At 37.3% G+C, this 17,978-nt stretch overlaps 1 protein-coding gene across 2 annotated transcripts in view; it reads right to left on the bottom strand.

The window, feature by feature from the left end:
- BBS9 (Bardet-Biedl syndrome 9) overlaps positions 1-17,978 on the bottom strand; it is a 272,490-nt gene that overhangs the window by 108,229 nt on the left and 146,283 nt on the right. The gene's annotated exons all lie outside the window — the stretch shown is intronic.

The raw sequence follows: 17,978 nt of genomic DNA, 5'->3' as shown, positions 1-17,978 counted from the left end.
AGAATGTGCAGCATAACAGATTCTTTGTGTTTTTCAACATTTATGAGCAGTTCATTAGACAACAACAATTACTTCCAGCGTTCCCTTCAAACACGTTTAAATGCCTATGTTTAAAACATGAAGAAAGGGATAACCCAGCAGTGGTTATCAGCTGAAGAGAGCTGCAATGGCTTGCAGTGGAATAGGCTGATGTGAATTTACTTCAGAACAGCTGTGCTCAGGACATGGAAGGATGTGTCACTATCCCACAGCAAAAACGTGGCCCTGCAGTAAGTGCACTGCCAGTAATACAGTGCACAGCTGAGCTGCATCTCTTTCTCACAGCCCTCCCAGGATCACCACCAGCAAGTAAACAAACCCATGTACTTATCTGTAGTGTTCTGAAAACACGTGTTTAGAAGCATCACATCAACTCTCAATGGAGCCCACAGACTTTCCACCTTTATGTCAGAGTTGGTTTATTTTGAAAAGACATGTTCTACTCCAGGTCCCATAAGAAGTGCATCCAATTTTCAGGAACACAGCCTATTCTCTCTTTACAAATTAAATGTAGAACAGTTAAAAATGAGGTTGCATTCCAAAGTAGGAGAGTTACATTTTCCCCAGAGTTTCAGAAGTGCTGGCAAACCAATGCACAACCTCCTGCAGAAAGCACCGCCCTGACAGCTCCGGTGAATCCCGTGCAAACATTCATTCCTACCAGATAAAGAACTCTTAGAGCATCTTTTGCTGCTAAGGAAGACAAAGGACACAAGGTCCTACATGCAACTACTTCCCAAGAGAAAGGATAAGATGCATCACGGGGGTTATGTTTGATTCACAGCAAGCACATTTTTTTGGTAAGAAAGGAAGGTTAGGAGTGATTGTGTCAGCAACATGCAGATTACAGCCCAGGACAGCTGCAAATATTTAGGGTACCTGCTATGAAAATGAAAGAGAAAATGGGAAATTAGAAAAAAATCTTCATGTTAAAATACTGTAACATTGGGGTAATGGCTGGCATTGCATTAAAGATAAATGTACCTACAGCGTAAATGGAAATAAATATCAGTAAACTAATACTTCTGTTCCCATCTGAAAACTCTGACTAAATGTAAATGATGAGATTTGAGAAAATGGAAATCCGTGTTTTAGAAGTCAATTTAGATGTTTTCCATTCTTATTGTTCAGATAAAATCTACCCCATTAAAGATTAATCTGTAAATAGAGAATACAAAATTAATAGCTCTATTAGGCAAGAAACCTTAAGAATGGAATCACATATTTTAAAAGGTCTCATAACATTTTCTAACAGCATGAGTGAAAAGTCACCAAGTCAATTAGTATCTATTCAATTTCTACATGAAAATAAAAACTTTTACAACATTCATTCTAAAACCTGAAATTCAGTAACTTACATAGCCTTGAGAATTGATGCCAAAATATTTCATTAGTCATCAATGCTGACAGTAGCAGTGTAAGAGTTGGAAAAGATCTATTTGTCCTCAGCTATAACACACTATTTGCTGAAAGGAAGCAGGACTTCCTGCTCTTGATTTTGATGTGAGAGATGTATTGAAATCTACTTGTCACGATACTATCAGAAGTTACTACAATTAAAAGCAAAATTAACTTCCTCCATAATTTTATTTTCTTGAGAATAGTAAGAACTGAAATGCTATCAGTGACAGACTATTTTACATTAAAAAAAAATCTAAACAAAAAAACCCCAAAGCAATACTATTGGCATCAACATTAAGAATAGCAAATATGTGTTACTTCTGCAAGGACACCAAAAACTGTTCCCTATGAATCGTGTTTTAAATACTATTGTTTCATAAGGGCATTCCATGTACTAAAAGCAGGGCAGGATTTCACCAGGACTCCAGTGACAATAATTATTTAAATGAGTGACCAAACAAGAAAGTAATATAATAGCAATACTTTTACTTTTTTGAGACAGTGAGGCTTATGGAATCAAAGTCTTTGTGCCCCCTTAATTCTGCTTTACTTTCCTAATACCAGTATTACCTTCTAAATGAAGGAACTACTCAAATTTGCTAAACATATGTCCCTTCACTTGTCCAGATGCCTAGGGCTAGGCTGAATGACTGGACCCACATCACACATCAACACAAGTGATATCCACATCTTCCAATGGAACTAATGGGATATTCCAGTTTCTCATTCCCACAGGTCCACATCCTCAGGATAATGATTGATACCCTTGACAAGATGCTCTGACTGCCCACAGGAAGAAAGGAGTGGAAACCACACTAAGACAGCACTATAACCTTTTTAATTTCAAACTTCAGAGGTTCTACTGATGATATCTACTCTGACTTCTCTGTGCAGAATGTCTAGTGGAAGTTAAAAATTCTCTTTGATTTTTTGGTATATCTCTCTATTTATTTCAATAAATGTTTTACTGAATGTCCATTTTAGCAAACATTTCGAGTTTTTGTGCACCTGGAGTGCTACAAGAAATCACAGCAGCAAAATAACTCACATTCATTCATAATTAACTGAATGGTACAAATCTGAAAAGTGAAATATTTAAGGAAAAAGGGGGGAAAGAGGAAGGAATAGTAGTACATAAATCTACACACTGGAAATGATTCAAGTTGAGAAGTCCTCCAGATGTCAGTCTGTAAACAGTGCTTCATAAAATTCATTTCCCCACTAATTGTTGGCAAGAATAACATCTAGAATATGTTATTACATTTGACCCACTCTTTCCCCCTTTACTGTGTAGCTAAATTCTTGTCTGACATCACAGATCTTTTATCAGTTGTGATAAATCCAAGAAAGAAAGCTTTTGTCAGCAGAAGTGTTTGATAGGGTTCAATATCCATAAAATTACACTCCAGCTAATTGTGAACTTTGCTCACCAAAGGAAATGAAACTTCTCTTGCTTATTTTCACTACATCTGTTTTTGTAACACATTTGGTTCTTAGGTTAGAAAAAGATACCCACACCCAAAGGAAACATAAACATATAACACATATTGAACAAAAATTAAGTACTGACAGTTTTCCTACAGGTTCCTATCACCATGTTTTTACACATTTTATTACAGCTCTAAAAGTGGGAAAACAGGAAAACAAAAGTGGTATACATCTAAAAAATGAAAAGGCACTTTGAGGTAAAGATTATTTGAGTTTCCTCTTTCTATTCCACTCAATCATAACCTAAACTGTACATAAAGTTTCCATTTTCCTCTGAAATTAACTATTAAAAGAGTCCACAGAAAGAAGAAAAAAGCTTCCTGAGCAGTCTTTGGCAGGAAGACAGTCAAAATGTGAGCAGGAAACTTTGTAAACAGTAGGTTTTACATCCATATGTATAACATTATACAAGGGAGATAATCTAAACAGCAAAATTATTTCACAGAGATTCCAAAAAACTATATCCAAACACATATTCACTTGGGTTTTCTTGTTCGGAAGGGGAGAGGGAAGGGGAGAGGGAAGGGGAGAGGGAAGGGGAGAGGGAAGGGGAGAGGGAAGGGGAGAGGGAAGGGGAGAGGGAAGGGGAGAGGGAAGGGGAGAGGGAAGGGGAGAGGGAAGGGGAGAGGGAAGGGGAGAGGGAAGGGGAGAGGGAAGGGGAGAGGGAAGGGGAGAGGGAAGGGGAGAGGGAAGGGGAGAGGGAAGGGGAGAGAGAAACACAAAGAAGGATTTTCTCCCAAATGGGTGTCTGATAACACACACAGTTACAATTCACAGTAGAAAACAGTCCACATCCTCGCTAGCAAAATGTAGATTTCAGAACACAGCACTTCAGTCTAACAGTGTGGCTACAATCGTGCAGTTACACAATTTCATTGTTTTGCATCTCATCTGACATAACCAAATTCATCAAAATGATGGAAAATATTCCTGTATTACATTCCATTAGAGTAACAAATTAGGGGAAAAGAAAATCACGCCAACAGAATATGCAGTTCAAGATCATTGAAAAATCACCAAAACATATATTCAATGGGAGCACACAGAGAAATACCAGACTGTTGTTCTGATTTATTCATGTTTTACTGACATGTTTCTTAACAAAAGTCCAGTTCTTAAGTTCCATAGCTTGTCACTATTTTCACCTACAGCTATGCAGAGATAATTTGCACCAAGTGTGTGGCTTCTGTTTGAGCTTGTAGCCCATTCAAATATTTTGAACACGCCTGAGTCCATAAAACCCTGTCTTGAGAAACTCAGGATACTTTGGCAGCATAAATTCTTCATGGGAACAGTGATGGTGTTTAAACTGTCAAACTGTCTTGGCCATTCCTGCAGCATGAGGTTCAGTGCATGTGGTATGCAAGTCATAGGAATGGCATTGGGAAACGCACTGCAAAGAACAGATCTAACAGCTGCTTTCATTAAAGCAGCATTACTGGACATTGGGCCAAGAACACAAACTCAGCATTTAGCAGTGCCCTTTCTAACTCAGGGCTCAGAAGGCAGCACCATTAACCTGTATAATGCCATCCAATATCTACCAAAGGAATGTGGCAGCTCCATGAACAAAGGATGAACAATGATAGTTGTGCTTTCACCACGTAAGTGCACTGGTCCATCCAACAAACTCTTCACCTGAGGAGCACAGACTGCCTGACAAACATGCTTTGTGTTCTGCTCTGCATTGAGAGAGGGAATCTACTGAATTGTGTACTGCTTGGAGGATTTCCATCTGTTTTCATACAACAGACCAGAAAAATCAGCTTACAAGAACTTTTCAAGGGGAATATCAACTCTTGACAAACACCATAGCCACAAAAATCACCATATTTTTCAGAGTACACATAACACCTAGTGGGTTTGGTTGACTCACATACTCTTCCCCATATTCACTGTATCACTAAGTATAGCTTTTGTTTAGCATAACTAGACTGGTTTTCTTTAAAAATACTTAAATACAGCAGTAGCAGAAGTTACAGAATATACTGTCAACAATATATTTTCAAAACAACATTCTCCATTCAGTAACAAACTTAATTTCATGCTACTCTTTTGGGGAGCAGGAAGAACATGCAAGGCTTTTGTTTTGTTTTACACATATAAATTCATTTTGTGCATATATATGTTCATATAAATGTATTGGGATATATGCATAAGAAACATATAAAGAATTTTATACAAAACTTTTTTTCAGTAAGACATTTTTTCAAATTTCTAGAGCCTGAATTCCTTGCACTTTCAGCAGTGTACAGTTGTAAGGAGGCTACCCAGATCTTTAGACATTTTACTAATTTACATAAAAAAATAAGTAACACTCCCTTTGACACGCTTTCTGGATTTTTTTTCTAAAAGTGTATTCAAATGAATTTCCACTGTCAGTCCTGGTTTCCATCTGTCAGCACACCCCAAGACAACACCTCAAAGTCAAGGTTTGGAGCAGCTGGGATGTCTGGAGTGTGCTTGTCAAAAAACCTTCCCAACATTGTCTTTATGTAGTCTCTAACCTTTCTTTGGCATACAGTGAAAAGTAAACAGACTAAAATTTGGCTGTTACAATCTTGATAACAAACCTTCCTGGTATTCATCATTCTAGAAAATTTAGAAAAATATTTTGCTGCTATTTCCATTTAAAACACTTTTATTTCCTGGAGCACACGTATGAAGCTTTCTGCCAGCTGAAGATGCAAGTGTGCAGATGCATATACAGACACTTTATACTTGTATGTAAATATATATATGAGTTTCAGAAGTGTTCCACCACACAATCACACCATAAGACTTTGAAAATGAGTAGTCTTTGGCTGGGTATGGGGAACAGATCACTATTTACCTTCAAGGAGATCATGGTATATTGACCTAAGGAAAACACTCTGCAGTAGGAGGAAGCTCCATAGTACAGGTTAACGAAAGTGATATTTTTGTCTTAACTGCCAACAAAAAATAAAAGATAATGTGATTTTCTGCGTGAGGTCTTGTTATACAGAGTATTTTGGATGTCTAAGACAGTCTTGCAGGAACAGCAGTAAGACAGAAACAGTTAATGAGAGGCTTATGGCTAATCCAGATCAGAAACTGAGTGAAATCAAAGAAAAAGCATTTAAGATGTACCCTAACCCAGGATTTTGGGCTAAAGAACACAGGAACAAAACCTGCTGACAGCAGATGTAATACCAGATACACTGTGCATAACAGAAGACAGCAGACTAGGGATGAAAATGTAGGCACTGAAGAATGTATGTTTCTTAGAAAAGCAAAATGAAATTGGTAGAGTAATACTTCATAACACCATTGTGATGGGCTACTGAAAGAGTGGTATACAGAAATGGTCAATGTGGAAAATTATTGTAAAGTAGTTTAATACACAAAATGTCAAAGTTTAGCTACAGAACAAAATATCAGATTTCTACAGCAACTGCAGTTCCTTTAATATTATGAGTGAGAAATTATGGTATTATGGAAATAAAAGAAAATGTGAAACCCATAGAAATAATCACAGGGTGAAAGAAGGAAAAGGTTCCGGTGTGATGACTACTAAAGAGGTAAAGGCACTTTTGGAATCCACCTGACAATGTTCCATGTAAGCATCAAGAAAAGAGTAATACTATTGACCAAGACACTGGCAAGACATCTGGAATACTGGGTTCAATTCTTTTTACCATGTTCATGACAGGTTAAATAAACCTAGAAAAGATCAGCTGAAGGTTCTTAAGATCATAGAGGAATCACTCACCTTGCTGACACATGAGCAGATATGACCAGTCTTGCTTTGCTAAGAGGACTGAAAATGGAACAGATTGACCTTTACCAGTAATGCAATTAGGCCAGACACATTCAGTGTCTCACAAAGTAAAAGACACTCTTAGAACATGAGGGAATTGTTGACAAATTAATTTTTATTTGAACCTAGGTTTCTGACTACTGAGAGAGCAAAGGCTTTGAGCCACCCATGAACAGAAACCACAGTGGTAAATAATTCTGTTTATGAATGGGACTAAATTACCTTATTCTAACACAGAGTTTCTAAACAAAGGATTTCTTTTATTCCTTCCTCTCCACTCCCTCCAAATAGAAAACATAGATAATAGAGGACAAAAGAGATCTAGATTTACCTATTAGTATTCTGAAATTATCCAATTTTTGATTATCTAATTATGAGTAGTTATCTGAGAGCCTTTTGTCATATAATGGAAATTTCTACTTTCTAAACTGTACCCAAATATCAGATTTGTCCATACCATATAAAATACATGAATAACATTATATTTGTTTAGACCTTAAAAATGTTGCTTTTACTTAATTACCAACTACAATTTCTATAAATTATACTGGGAGCTAAGAACAAATGAAATTATAATAACCTATCTTTGCTCCAACACTGCAATAGGAAACGTACATTACTTACATTTACTTTATTCTCGCTTGCATTAAATATGTAATTTACTATATACTCCACTGGCCAAATAAATCCAGGTATTACCTTGTGTTAGTTCAACCTTTTACAACATTAAAATCTCTGGAATTGATTTTAGGAGAAATAAAACAAAAAAAGAGCAACTGACTCCGTTAAGTCATCATAAAGCCACTCAATTAATTTAGTTTATTTGGAGGAAATAAGCATAGAACTACACATAATTTTAAATTACATCTTATCCTGAGACAGATTTTTTCCTTTGTTTAGAAGAACTTCCTACTCCACAAATTTACTCTACAAACTGCACAGAATTTCCTTCTTTCACTGGTATCACACTTATGGCTGTGCAGATCATGCAATTTTACTAAAATCAATACCATTCAAATGTACGAAAACAACACAACTGAAGAATAAACAACTTTTCATATATAAACATTTTTACTGTCACTTCTGCAAGTATTTTAAGAAGTAGCCAAGTGATTGATGTGACTCACATGATAAACCTTAAAGAAAATCAACTTTGCAAAATTGCAAAGCATCAAATCAAAGCATCTGAAGATCCAAGAAACCACACCCCCAAAAACTGTAATAACTCAGGAGAACCTTGGCACTGAACTTCTCAGAGAGGAGGATGAGACTCGATTTGGCTAATGTCATAAAATGAATTACATCCACTAGAAGATAATGGATAGTTAGGGAGAAGTCTGCACAAATCCAGCCGACTCTTTTTGTGAAAAGCAAGGTCTGTTTTTACAATGAAAATGTTATGCCTGAAACAAAGTGGCTTTTTATACAAGAAGGCACAGGATTAACTGTTCTTTTTCATCATATTTAAAAGCTGACATTGCTGCTACTCTCCAAGATAATAAATAAAGTGACAGAACAAGTAGAATACAGAGATGCTCTCAGTCCGCTACTTTTATGCCTTATGCTTATTAAATTCTTTCAATCAGCTCTGGTTTTGGAGGATTATCTTGTAGCTTGACCAGGACATGGGGTTACTAGTTTTAAAAAAAGTGTATATGTGACTGGATACCCTGAAATCTGCTACAGTACAAAGTGAAAGTTCTATGACAAGGGGAGCCCCTATTTCCCTTTCCTTCCAAATCACATTTTTCTTTGTTTTGTACAACAGCAGTACATGCTAAAGGAAGACTATGTCAAATTAACCATAAATTTTGTAATGCTTATTTTAAATAAAATATAATTTAGGAATGTCTACCTCATTTGCAAGGAAGCTATACAAAGCAAGATAAAGACAAAATTAACAAGTATGCTATTCAAAATACAAATAAAAGTATTAGACAAAACACATGAAACTGGAGACAAGAATGAATTGAAGTGAGAGAATTTTACAGATTGCTTTGCACAGTCACATCAAAAAAAAAGAGGGGCTGCTCCAGTGCAGAATGTCCATAACAATCACAACCTCCTTCGGGCACATCCACCTCCATGGGCTGCAGGTGAATAACCTGCCCCACCATCCACTACCATGGGCTGAAGGTGAATAATCTGCCCCCCACCATCCACCTCCATGGGCTGCAGGTGAATAATCTGCCCCCCCCCCATCCACCTCAGTGGGCTGCAGGTGAATTATCTGCCCCCCACCATCCACCTCAGTGGGCTGCAGGTGAATTATCTGCCCCCCACCATCCACCTCAGTGGGCTGCAGGTGAATTATCTGCCCCCCACCATCCACCTCAGTGGGCTGCAGGTGAATAATCTGCCCCCCACCATCCACCTGAGTGGGCTGCAGGGGCAACAGCTGCCTCACCATGGTCTCCACCACAGGCTGCAGGGGAACCTTCGCTCCCACTCCTGCAGGAGCTGCACCATCTCCCTCTCCACTGCCCCCGGCACTGCAGAGCTGTTCCTCTGGCACATTCTCACTCCTCTATGGCTGCAGATGCACAGATTTTTTTTTGCCTCCCTTCCTGCAATACCCCAGAGGCGCTGCCACCGTGGCTGACGGCTCAGGCTCAGCCAGTGGTGGGTCTGTGCTGGAGCCAGCTGGCACTGGCTGCATCGGACGTGGGGGAAGCTTCTGGCAGCTTCTCACAGAAGCCACCCCTCTAACTCCCCCACTAACAAAACCTGGCCAAGAAAACTCAACACACTCTCTTACAGCACTAGACAAAAAGAACATACTAGAATCCCTAATTCTAGGCTTTAAACAGACTTGGTTAGAGAGGTCAAGGTAAGTATTATTTGAAATGTTTTTTTGCTGTCTAAAACCATTCCCAGATGAACATAGCCTTTTGCAAATTTAGATACGCTTTAAATTATTTGGTGGACTTTATGAAGCTACTGATTGAAATAACACCATGGTTGCTGCTTCTCCTGCAATTCAGCAGTGTCACTCCTCTTTATCAGTTTTTTCTACAGTCCACGTCTTCTTTCAATGCTCCTGCCACCACACTAACATACCAGGTACTCTACCTGGACATGAAAGAAACTAACTTAAGTCCAAATACCTGCACCTGAGGGGCAAACTAAAGATCTGGTACAAATGTGGCATCCAGAGATCATCACTGTCACTTGCTGCCTTCAAACCTATAATATTCTATATTAACTCCTCCTGACAATATGTTTTAACTGAAGTTCAATCACAGCTCAAGCAATCTCTTAGTCCACCAAATTATGCAATATTTCAAGTTATTCTACATATTTTACAGTCAAATTGACTATAAACACTATTATCAAATGTTACCCTCTTAATATCATTAGATAGCAGAAGTATTTAATATGAAAAATCAATTACATCTTTTTTACTGATGCGTTGGTGGTTTTATGGACTTGATATCAACTTTTACTCTGACAGCACCAAAACTCATCCTGACATCAGTAAGATTTGAATTCCTTCATTAAAAACAGTAACTTGATGGGAACAATTTAAAAAAAAATACCTATCAAAAAAACACAAATCACATACTCCTCACAAAAAAAAAAAAATTTCACTATGTAACCATCATCCTACTTAATTTCCTTGCATTAAAAGTCTGTGTTCATATAAACAATTTGTTGTATAGCCAAGCTCACCAAATGTCTGTGGCATTCTGATTCTTTTGCCTAATCCAAATGACTGAAACACACTGTAGGTTGTCTTGGCTCCTCTCCCTAAAATATGCTTAATGACTTCAAACACAGAATAACCAAAGGTCATTGGTAAAAAAGTGTTCTCTGCCCCTTTGCTTTAATTTGGTCATGTCTAAATATAAAGTAAAGCAGAGCAGTAGTCACCTGTCTTGAGAGTATAGAAGACTTCACACTGAAGATTCAGCGTCAGATTTTTTTTAACTCTGTCCTTTTCTGAAACTTCAAGTTTTGTTCATGATTTCATTTTGGACAAACAGTTCCCTACAGGTCAATGTACTTTACTCCTCATATAAAATGTCTGAAATCAGACCAGTATCCAGAATGCAACACATCCTTCAACATTCTGAGTACACAACAACACATCATAGGTTTCTAAAGACTTGAGAACGCTCATGAAGTTTTCTTTAAGGTGCAACTAACAACCATTTGACAGGACTCAGGAATTACTTTTCATAAAAGATAAAGTGATTACATTATTGTTATGAGGCACTACAACACCTGCACTAAAACACTAGCTGTATTTCATTCATATATAAAAAAATTATTTATTAGACATACTAAACAAGAAGCTCCAACAGCTGAAGAGATTTTCCCTTTCCAAATGACCCAGAACTAAAAGAGAAATTGGAAAAGCATTGACTAGATAATGATTTACCTAAATAGAGTTACTGAAATCCAGATTTAGTTTCCGTTCTGCAGTCGAACAGCCTGCAGGTATAATATCTTCAGCCGGCACCAGGCTTAATGCTTTTTTTATCGATCGGCCCACAGCTTAAGTGCACACATAGGATATGGATTGTTAAACAATTCTTGTTATCTACCACTGATTATGGAAATATAATACATCCTGCAGCAGCATCTGCACTTTCTCTAACATGAAATGCTACTAAAAGCAAACTGTTCATTTTATCCTGTGAACCCTCTAACACCTGGGGGGGGTGGGTTTTGTGCACCAGTAAATGGCTGAAATTGTTAAGCACCAATTACACAAAAAGCTCTCTCTGTTACAGCCCATGGAATAAGCGACGATGCATCATGAGATTCTTTGTATCTGTTGCATCAAATGTTCAATTATAACTTCAGTTAATACAGTACATTCAGATTCTATCTCTTCTCTTCCTCAAGTCATCCGTAGCTGCTTCTCATTTGAAGCTTTCAAAAAATTTGTATGATTTGCTTAAGTCAGTCTTTGCAAAGGGCTTGGTACAGCTATTAATGCTACATATAAGTGTTTCCTATTCGCTGCTCATTAGGAATGAAGAGGAAAAAAAATCATTGCAATTTTCATACTTTTGTTATACTCCTGTCTCTGTACTTGTCACAAAGGGTATAGCACTGCCATCAATACAGCAAAGGCACAGGGGAAATGAGGCTTTTGCACCCTTTGGATTTATGTTTGTTACCCTCCCAGAACACCATCACATCATTGTGGTTCTCTTTCTGCTACCACCACATGTGCAATGAGTTAACACCTTCTGCACACCTTTCTTTTGTCCAAACACTGAAGAAAGACCCACCTGAACTGAATTCAAACCCTAAAGGTACTTCTGAAAGAAGTCTGCTTCAGGGTTTGCTCTCTTTCCTTCTGCTGTCAGAAGGTTACCAACCACTGCCTGAATATGTGTAAAACAGTAACATACACTACTGACAACAGGAGAAACCCTGACTAAAATTAAGGCAATGGCAAAGCTCCCAGAGCCTTCAATGGGGCCAGGATTTCATCCTTATCTTGTTGATCAAAGCAATTATTTAGCTGTTCAGAAGGACCAGACTGCTGCACCTGCCAAGAATTTCTTAAAGCAACCTACTATGGTGAGTCTTAATTGTATATACCTCTGTAACAATTCCTTTTTTCATTCTACCAAGGTAAACTCTTGACTTGTCAAAAATATAACAAAATAAACAGCACAAAGATCTTTCTTTTGTATTATCACATGAGCCAGATGCACCAAAGCTCTCAGCATAACCTTACTACAGGTCTGCCAATGAGTTATTATCACTGCTCAACGCCTATTACCAACCACTGATAGTCATACCTGATGAAATGTCATACCTACATTAAATATGAATGATTTGAACCTATAACAAGAGTTTTCCTGGTTTCAACACCTATTACCAATCACTGATAGTCATACCTGATGAAATGTCATACCTACATTAAATATGAACGATGTGAACCTATAACTGAAGAGTTTTCTTGGTTTGGCAACACTGTGGTACAAAAAAAACTTCCTATTTTACAGTGAATCCCAAAGTACACACAGTACTGTACCTACTTTACAGTAAAGCAGTATCTTTACATACCATGGACCCAAATCCAGAATACCTTAACCAAGAACAAGAAGGCCTCTTCTATTTTTCACAGGGTTTGCAATATACACTGTAACTCCACAACCAAAATGCATATGCAATTCAATAGCCAGAGAGAAACAACTTTTCCACACGAGAATCAATTTTACAGTAAGCTAGAAAAAACCTCTGTTTTTAACGTGCTGCAAAGAGGACCAGAAACAAAGGCTCTTTTTGACATAGATAGCAGTAATTATTTATTTGGAAATATCTGAGAAATCTGTTGTAAGATTGTACAACAACCATTTTTCCCTTGATAACTAATTAAATGAAATAACCAAGCAGAACTGCTTTGTTTCTTTTCTCCTCAGACTGGGAAATTATTGCAAAGTATTAATTTTGCCAGTACAGTTCCTTTGTAGGGAAACACGGCAGTTGTTTACTGCCAAAGGCATCATAAGAACCTGTCTTACTTTCAGGAGGACATTTAGGATTGAATCACAGGAGCATAAGAAAAGCCTGTCTGTAACACACGATATGAGCCTTTCCATACCTTAACCCCTTTACTTACCTCATCATACCCAGCTGGAGTCTATTTTACATTTCTCCACAGGATTTTTTGTCTCAACACTTTATGGTAGAATGTAATCAGACCCAAGATATCTAACATAATTTATTCCACTAACTTTAATATCCTGCGTAACTCCTGTCACATTGTTGCATGCTTTATCAATGACCTGATTCAAATGAGAATGTCAGTTCATAACTTCATTTAAGTATCTCTGAACAGCAACCTGATACTCCTAATGATTGCTCTGGTTACAAGAAACATGCTCCATTTCAGAGAAGATAAAAACCAACTAATTCGTATCTATTTAAATAGATTTTAAGTCTGGAAAGAAACAGGCTGATCATTTAGCCAGACTTTACCCTGAAATTTCCTCCACAAATTCCTATATGTAATTCAAGCATCCATTTATTTCTAAGCTGCTTTCAAGAATGTCACCAGCAATTATTTTTGCTTTAAAAAAACCCTCAGTTTTGACTGAAAAGTTTATTTGAAAAAAAAAAGTGCTAGAAGAAACACATGCTTATCAGTACTCTGAAACAGTTTTAAGATAATCACGAAAAATTTCTCAGTGCAGCTATAAAACAATATAGTTCAGCACCACATAACTTACATTAAAAAGGTTGTTCATAATATTTATTACCCTCCAGTTGCACTATTTCTGTTCAGCCATCCATTTGAATTGAGGCATCCTTCATCATCCATATACATCAGACCTTCTCTTTGATGTCTAATGGTAAATTCAAAGGCTGAGTAAATGTTCTTTGAAACACAGAGTGTGGTACAGCTGCTTATTGTTACATAGAAGACAGTAGCTCATTAAAATTGAAACTTGATTAAAACAGTGGAACTTCCCCCTAATCATATCCCAACTTTGAAGTAATACCCTCTTCAGTGATATCTCTAATTTACAGTTAACCAGTTTTCTTCAAGTGGAATAAGTCAAGCCTTGGTTCAGGTCAGAATTGATAAAGTACATCTTTCATCAGAAGACAGAGCTCCCAGCCATGCACCCTGCTGTGGTATTTGCACTTATGACACACAAACACTCAATGTATACACAGCCTACCACGTTCATGTCATGAAACTCATCAACCCTGAGGTTCTTACCAGTTTGCTGAAAGTTTTTATAATCCTACAAAAAAGAACTTCAGTACTATGTACTTAACTACACATTATTCTTTTATTAGCAACATTCTAATTGGCAAAGGGTGAGCTGAATCTTTGCCTTAAAGTGTAACTGAATCAAAACAAGACCTTGGGGACTCAAGTTTATGTAGCTCTTCACTTTTGCATGCCCCCCCTTATCACCCCTGTTTGTGTTTCAGCCAGGACACAATCAGGAAAAAAAGAATGACTTTTTAAAAAATTTCAAATCTGCCAGAGTCATGAAGCACCTCATATGTTTGATTTCATTATATTTTTGAGCTTAAATACCAGATGAAAGTTTGAGGGATGGGTGAATCTGAACAAACACAGGGGCCAGGGAAACATGGATTTATGGACTTTCACTTACCATGTTTATTGGCTGAACTACTGACACCAGGCTCATGAGCAGACTAACAGGTGACTGCTCCCAAAAAAAGTGGAACAGTCATAAACATGCTCTCATTCTTTTAAAATTAAGAAAAAAAAATCTGCAAGTTCAATACTGACAAAACACAACTTTGTAGCAATGTCAGATTCAGGAAGAAATCACCCTTTCATCCATCAAGACCACGGTGGGGACAATTCACAATGTAGCTCCTGAGGAATGTTACTGCAGCCAGACCTGCATCCTCTCCGTGCTGGAGGTGATCACCCCAAAAGCCAAAGAAATAAAAGTGAAATGAAGAGACATTCTACACCTCACTGCCTGGCATTCACAACCCAAGATGCTGCCTTAAAATGGCACTCTTAATTGCAGGCTGATACACCACGGTCGGAGCTGTGCCTGCTGAGGCACTGGCTGTGCCCCCACTCTCTAAACCCCAGCACATTCAACCTCATCGACCTCAAAGTGCTGATCCAACCACCCAGAGGCAACGAAAACTGCTCTGCATCACCAGATGGATCTGCCTGTGCAATGTGTTCCCTGAAGTTTGAGAGCTCTCTGTCAAATTAGTGCAGTTAACCTCAGGGAATTATTCTTTAATTGCGGTGTAGTTTTCCACTGCAGGGAAAAAAAAATTAGAAACCCCAAACCAAAACAAAAACAAAGAAGAAAATCAACAAAAAGAGAAATTTACTGGTGCAGACATCTCTGGCTCTCCAAAACTCATGACCCAAGAAAATTTTAGCTGAAGTTATAATAAAACTGCAGTTTTAAGCTTTGTTATCATATAGTTATACATTTTAAAAACAATCTTCTTACACAGAGTTTATCATGCTTAGACTAAGACCCAAGACAATTTCAGCTTCACACGTTAAAGCCACTCTTTTACCTACTAAAATCATAAGACCTTTAAAATTAATTTTTTTTGTTTCAAAAAAGCACAGGGAACTTTTCTGTATGCAACTCAAAACCAGCTGTTCTTTGCAAGTGAAAACTTTCCAAGTGCCTGGCTCTCTGCAGATTTTTGGCAAATCTGTTTGAAAAATTGAAAAGTGGGGGCCTGAGCCAAAGCTTACTGAAGTCTATGGAAAAACTCCCACAGATTTCATCAGGATTTGGATTAAGCTCTGAAAAAGTCTGAAGTAATTGAAAAATCAGTTCTGCATGTACAAAATATGAAATTTTCACTAGGTTTAGATTTATTAGACTCCTTTATGGTAACGTGGAAGAGCAAATACACTGTAAATGGTGTTAGTGATGTACATACAGTTTTACACTGTTAATTCACCACAGACTTCCACAGACTTGTACATGTTACTTACAGTGTCTACATAATAGAAATGATGAAATCAATCCCACATACACAAACACCTTTATTTTAAAAAACCCTGATTATTGAGGAAAAAAATTAAAACCTTCACTGCTCAACTGTTTGGTTTTTTTTAATTTTTTTAATGTTTTCAATTGAAGACCAAACAAGATATGGAGTAAGACTTTCCCTTCAAAAGTTGTAAGACAAAAGTGATAACACACAAACCCATCATTATACAAACAACTATCTCATTCTGGGCACACTGGCTAAGGACAGTTTATAATAATACAACACTAGCAATTTCAGCTAGGTTGCATCTAATTTATGGGAGTGCAAGAGAATAGTCAGGTTTACTCCAGCTAAATGTGCCAGAAAACAAAGTAAAGTGGCAAATGCAAAACAAATGGGTTGTGGTACCTAAAATAGTGGCCACAGCATCTCCTGATGTGTGGACAGCTGCATCTCTGCTGGCTAAAGGATGCTACTTCCACTCAGAAGAAACTAAATAAGCCATTAACCTTGACATATTCTGCTTTGAGCTATATATCACATTAAAATAAATACAACCAACTTAAGAGAAATGTTGCAAACACATATGAAAAAAAAAAAGGAAAAGGCTTTCAAATAATCTGTGTTCAGAATTTTAAGAGAAGAGGAGAATTTGGAAATTATTTTCTAAACCACCCCCATCTCCTTCATCCCTCTGTACTACCTCTTCCCCCAATACCTTTTTGTGGATGGATACTTTGCCATGGTTGTACTTATGAAAAGTAGGTAATCACTGTAATTTTAGGTTGGTCTTGTCTAGATATGGACTGGAAAAGTAATGTCATCCAAACTAGAGCTAATTATGGTCTTTAAATGCCTGCAGCTCAGGTAGGAATGCCAGTGCACTCCATCATATAGGCTGTTCTTTAAATATCACTGGAACCAAGCAACTTAAGTGGACAAGACTGAATCTCCATTAATATCATACCTTAAATAAAATGATTATGCCATATTATTAAAGCTTGGCTTTACTTTTTAAAAAAGACATAATTTTTACAGCCTCTTGAAATAACTATCTAGGTTTTAGCTTTCCTTTTTTTATCTGCTACTAATGAGCCTTCTGAAACAGAAGGTAAGAGGCTTTCCACTTTCTCCTTTCGCAATCCTTTTTCCATAGTTTTGAACAATTACCTTATTAATACATATTTTAGAAGTTTATTTCTGCTTGTGGTCTCTCAAGGACTCCAACAACATAGAAAATAAAGCCCAATGACAAGCAGGATCATTAGGGGAAACTCTTTCAACTGACAATTATTTTCACCAAAAGCTTACCTCAACATTATGAATCATTTGTGACCACTTATACCTAAGTAGGACATATTAAAATTTAATGGATTTTAAAGCGAAGAGCCAGCAACAGAATTGTGCACACCAAGGCACTAATGTGTTGATCCGAACTGTACTTAGATGAGGCAAGTTGGAATTGCAATGCTGCCAACTAAATTTCACAGTACCACAAATGAATGAATCCCAGATCTCAAGTGGGATTTCTTTTTTATTCATTATGCATGACATTTTCCTCTTTAAATTATTCATTTTTTAAAAAATGTTATTGCTTTAGCCTTCTTAACCTTTGTACTCCTTCTCCCTGTGGTTTTTGCCAGCTGTAATATCAATTGAGGAGGGGAGATGTTCTAAACAACATAATAAAAACCTTTTCACAACCCTACAAAAACGTGTCTTGTTACATCTTATTTTGCCCTGTTTTGCAATACTGGAACTTGGAATGCCCTGAAAAAAATTATATGAATTTTCTCTCAATGCCTTCATTTCAATAAAAAATTAATTC

The sequence above is a fragment of the Pithys albifrons genome, chromosome 7 (assembly GCF_047495875.1).
Source record: "Pithys albifrons albifrons isolate INPA30051 chromosome 7, PitAlb_v1, whole genome shotgun sequence".
In the NCBI taxonomy this organism is placed as follows: Eukaryota; Metazoa; Chordata; class Aves; order Passeriformes; family Thamnophilidae; genus Pithys; species Pithys albifrons.
Note: the sequence above shows the minus strand (reverse complement) of the source record. Positions and strands in the feature narration are given on the sequence as shown.